The following is a 5710-nucleotide window of genomic DNA, read 5'->3' on the forward strand; positions in this document are numbered from 1 at the left end:
TTAGGTGTATTCCTTACGAGGCGGGGTTCTCTCCCTTTGAAATTATATATGAAAAAATTCTGCCTATTCTGCCTAAAAGACACCCATTTAGCAGAAATTTCCCAAGCAAATCTGTTACAGTATCTGCAGTCTTTCCAACAGATTCAAGATATCATCCAGCCACTCGTCTGGAAAACACACCCTAATCCAGCTCCTGACCAGAACAAGCCCTGCCATTCTTTCCATCCTGGTGACCTGGTGTATGTTATAAAGTTCCAAAAAGGAGGACTTACTCCTGCCTGGAAAGTATTCCACATTGTCATCCTCACCACACCAATGGCCCTAAAAGTGGTCAGCATTCCTGCTTGGATTCATCACTCCCGCATCAAGAGGGCCAATAAACCCCAAGAAGAGACATGAATCTCACAGCCTGGGTCAGGTCCCCTGAAGCTGTACTTAAGTAGGGTGAAGTCATCAAACTCACTCTTCTAATTCATCTTTTCCACCTGTTTCCACTCGCCATGCCCTCCACTCCTACCTACTCTTTTCTCCTCACTTCCTTCAAAACAGGGCGTGTGCTTGCTAACACCACTTGGAAGCAGGACTCTTCCAACCAGGTCCCTCTTGCAGTTGATTTATATGCTTTGTTCCTAGGAACCAGCTCTGAACACTGTTCCTCAGAATGGAATGTCGCTACTAGCAAAGTTGTTGCCGGAGTAGGTGCCCTCAACTTCGCTGCTGCCTTCGGACCGAGCCAAACCGGATGTGGAGAATCTGCTCATGCAGAGAAGAAACTCCAGACTGTTGATTTTTACCTCTGTCCTGGAATTCGCCCTGATACTAACTGCCAGGATACTTCCAAGTCCTTCTGCCCCTACTGGACTTGCGTAACTCTGGCCCCTTATTCCGGAGGACCAACTCGGTCCTTGACTCTTTCCATAGCTCACACGTCCCTTCCTAATATGTGTACTATAAGAGTTTGCAACCCCCTTACCATAATTGTTTATGATCCTAACGCAGCTCATTGGTGCTATGGCATGACATGGGGATTTAGACTGTATATTACAGGATGTGACTTTGGAACTATGTTTAGCATTCAAAAGAAAGTTTCAGTTCCATGGAGTCCCCCTAAACGGATTGGGGCTTTAACTGACTTAGGCGACCCCATGTCCACACCCAGAGAAAGTTAGCTCAACTGTCCCTTCACCAGTCCCTACCCCTCCATCTCGGCTTCAACACTACCTGCACCAGCCTAGCCTAATGTCCATATTGGATGGGGTACATTACCTTCTTAATACTACACAACCCAAAATAGCCCAAGACTCCTGGCTATGCCTAAGGGCAAAACCCCTACACTACATTGGTTTAGGAGTTGAAGTCACTCTCAAGACTGGTCCTCTCTCCTGTCAGGCACTCCCTTGCTCCCTTACACTAGGGGATGTTACCGGAAGTGCCACCTGCCTAATTAGCAATGGGTATAATCTATCTGCCTCTCCTTTCCAGGCTACTTGTAACCAGTCCTTATTAATTTCCCTAAAACCTTCAGTCTCTTATAGAGCACCCAACAACACATGGTTGGCTTGCACCACAGGTCTCACGCACTGCATCAGTGGAACTGAACTCAGACTGTGCATGTTAGTTCACATGCTCCCCCAGGTTTATGTGTACCGTGGACCAGAAGGACAACATCTCATCACGTCTCCTCAAGTACACTCAGAGTTTGCCGAGGTGCCCCCACCACTTGTGACCTTACCTACTTGTGGGTCGGCACTGCAGCCCTGGTCTGAGGAGAGACTGGACTAGTATCTTTGTCCCAACAAGTCAATGCTGATATAGGAACTCTCCAGTCCGCCATAAATAGGTTGCATACCCAGGTAGAATCCCTAGCCAAGGTTTAGATGTGCTGTTTCTTTCCCAAGGAGGCTTATGTGCTGCTTTAGGAGAAAGTGTTGTTTTTATGCTAATCCGTCTGGAATCATTAAAGACGCTTTTCAAAGGGTGCGAGAAAACTTAGACGCCAACAGGAGCGAGAAAATAACACCCCATGGTATCAAAATATGTTCACCTAGAGTTCATGGCTAACTACCCTAATAACTGGGCTAGCAGGACACCTTCTACTCCTCCTGTTAGGCTTAATCTTTGGGCCCTGCATTCTTAATTGGTTCCTAAATTTCATAAGGCAGTGCATAGTGTCTGTCAAACTTTGGTATCTCAGGACCCAATATAACCCTCTTGTTATAACTAGAGTCAACGCTTTGACTCCCCAAAAACACAAGTTGAGAATGAGGTGAACCAAAGTACCTCCATTTTAGAAGTGAGCCTGACTGACTCCATCTTGGCTTGCCCCTCTCCCCCTCTGCCATTCCTCCCTTGAGTGCATACCTGGGTTACACAGTGCTGGGTCATGCTGTGGTTAGAACCATAGAAACATGTAACTGTTGTAACGACACCCTGTTTGACAAGCCCACTTGCTATTGTGAATATCCCCTTGATTGATCATATGGAAAGCACTGAAATGCCCCCCTTGGTAACCAGCAATCATGGAAACCGCTTGTATACCCCACTTAGTTAATCAACAATCATGAGAGACTCCTGCTTCCTAGTGACCAGCCTCCTCCCCTAACTTGCTCATTCTGTTTCTGTAAAATTCCACTTTGCTCCCCTTATCCTGAGCATCATATTCCTCGGTGCCAAGAGATTTTGAGCATGAGTTGACTCTCAGTTGCCGGCAATAAAGGACTCACAATCAGATCTCAGTGAGTGGTGCTTTCCTAACGACTCGCTCAGATACAACAGTTTAATAGCTGCTTTAAAATCTCTGTCTACTATCAAGCATCTGGGGATCTTAGAACTGGTCTCTCCATTAGTTGTCTTTTCTCTTGAAATTGGGTGTGTTTTCCTGTTTTTCTTCTCATGTGTTGAGTCATTTTGCATTGTATCCTAGACGTTGTGATTTTTTTTAAAAAAACTTTAAATTTTTATTGCTACTAAAAATGGCACACAAAAAAATGAATTAGAGGATTCAAATGAAATATTCATATTAAATATGATGAACTGCTACCATGATTCATGTGTACTATATGATCAACTGTCTCTAGCCATGCATAAAATACAATCCCAGCATTTTCTAATTTATTAAGCGCTTAGAATATGACTGATCCTTTAATGTAATTTTTTAACTATGGTATTTGGTAGAAACTGGATTATTTTATGTTCCCTCAAAAATCATTAATTTTCTTTGTTTTAGGAGTCACCTCACTTATTTGGACTCAAACTGCAAAATCTGACTTATGGGAAGCAACTCAAAAAGCAGTTCAGGTCTTTCATTTTTAATTGGACTACTTAGAATATATGCATGATTTAGTGGTCAGTGAAAGATTGAGTACAGTTTATACATAAAATCTGGGGTTCTACCTCTTTTACTTATGGCATTCCTCTTTACTTTCCAGCAGCTGATTGTCTCAATTTTTTTAGACCAGAAAAGCTGTGATCTACCAGAATTCCAGCCACACTTCTCATGGTGCAGACTGGAGCCTACTCTCATGCAAGAATCTGCAAAAACAAGTGAAACTCACCCAGGGATGTTCCCTTATTTCAAATCTTATCTCCCCTCCTGCTTTTGCTTACTTTTTAGTGCCACAGGTGGTATTTATTGTATTTCGTGCAAAGGTCAAAATACGATAGAAGGTTTGTGTGCTTGGAGCTTATGCAGCTCTTACAAGAAGAAACTGCACTCAAACATTTGGTATGAGGTTTGAATTTCTGTACAAGAATTGAATGAGAATTGAGGATTGTAGTGTGCAGGAGCTATAGATTCTGTATTAGAGAATTTAGAAGAATTTAGATCAATCCTACTTGTTTCCGACTTACAGTGTCTATCTATTTTCAATTAACCACACACTTTTGGTGGTTTATTTAGACTCTTCCCAATCAACTCTCACTTTTTTTCATCACATATCAGCCTCTTTTCTAAGAATCTGTCCATTTCTTCCAGCTTATTGAATTTGTTAACATACAATTGTTCATAGTGTTAAATACAAGAAGTTCCTTTTTAAAGGGTTTAGTTGGTTCCCTTGTTCTTTATTTCCAGCTTTCAAGGCCAGACTTCCTTATCCTTTGAGCCTCCCTGCCCTGGTTTCAGTAAACAACTTTTCCACCAGTCCTAATCTACAAAGCTACACCTGCTACTCACTCTGTAAATTACTCCTCCCACCTCAAAGGCTCTTCCCACCAAATCTTCCCTTCCTTTCTCATTAGGCACACCTCTGCGCTCTTCAAGTTAGCCAATTGGGTTCAGCTTAGATTGTGTGGTCCAACTCCAGCCAATAGAGGCAGGACATAGTAACAGGGACAAACGGCATTACAAAATAAAAACCTCTTCTTTCGTTTGGTGTGCTCTCCTGGAGGCCAAGTTCCTAAGCGGCACTCTTCTGCAGAATTAAATTTGTCTTGCTGAGAAATCCTTTAAGTGCTCATTTTCTTTGTGGTCCCAAGTTCTTGTTTCCAACAAATTTGGGGGCTCATCTGGGATCCCATTATCCTCCAGGGAGGGGTTTCCAATCATCTCTCGCGGGGAGATGCATCCTGCTGCCTCATTGTGATGGCCTCAGGATTAGAGAGTCGAAACCCACGCCATGTGGTGAATAAACCCAGACTCTCAGCAATGCAGGCAGAAAGGATCCTTACATATCACACCAACCAGGTTAACTCTGTGCACAGACCAAGGTAAAAAAACGTTGCAGGGGCAACAAAGTATTTCCTTGGTGGTTGAGATATCTTGAAGGTTAACAGTGTGTGAGTGAGACATGCAATTAAAGGCAAGAAATCTCTTATATGAGGGAGTGAGCCTCATACCAAACCTCTAAAATAATAAAAAGCAAGAAATCTCCAGTAAGAGAGGTTGAGCCTCTAGGAAAGGGGAAGGCAAAAAAATCCCTAATATGAGGGATTAGCCTCAGGAAGCCCCTAGGGAAGGGAGAGTAAGAAATCCCTACTATGAGGGATTATGCCTGACCAACACTCAAAATGGGCAATACTCCACGTAAAGCAAAAAATGGGAAGGATAAAGCTAATAGCAATAATATTCCCTCAGGTCTCATGTTAAAATATTGGAAAGATAATGAACCACCTAAAGACTGTAGGAAATAAGCCAAAAGCCAACTCCCTTAGGAAAAATAAGGTCCCAAGGGTGCAGGGTTTGAAACATGGCAGACAACATAGACCAGTAACAAATTGCCAACACTGTAGAGGACTCCCTGGATCTTATTAGGCTCAGTCTAGCTGAGCAAATTTATGTGAAAATGAGAAATGACCAAGAGCTTTGAGGTAGATAACATGCTTATGATCAACATTTAAATATGATCTCGAGAGATGTGGAAGAAACTGACTACTATAGAAACTGATGAAGAAATATATGAAGAGATATATAAATCAATGAAAAGGAATATTCCAATGCTCTTTGTCTGGGAAGATGTTGTTGTCCTGGTTGCCCCTCCCCTGAGAACTGGCTGAAACAAAGAATTATTTTTCCTGTATGAAAACAGGAGACTTTGTACAGTGGCCTCTCTAAATGTACAAAATATTCAAAAGAGAAACCCACATATATTTTAAGAAATAATTCTGGGGGTTATTCCACTCCGGAAATGAGTTCATTTGCAGATAACTCACAACTTCTTAAGCTAAATGGTATTTTCATTTTTCTCAGGCTCTTCCAATAAATATAACCACCAAG

The 5710-nt window shown here is 42.4% G+C and overlaps 1 pseudogene; it reads left to right on the forward strand.

Moving 5' to 3' along the window:
- Window positions 1–5183: 5183 nt before the first annotated feature.
- On the forward strand, window positions 5184–5490 carry LOC120364997 (U6 snRNA-associated Sm-like protein LSm3 pseudogene; annotated as a pseudogene).
- The last annotated feature ends 220 nt before the right edge of the window (window positions 5491–5710 follow it).

Source organism: Saimiri boliviensis, chromosome 1 (assembly GCF_048565385.1).
Source record: "Saimiri boliviensis isolate mSaiBol1 chromosome 1, mSaiBol1.pri, whole genome shotgun sequence".
NCBI lineage: Eukaryota > Metazoa > Chordata > Mammalia > Primates > Cebidae > Saimiri > Saimiri boliviensis.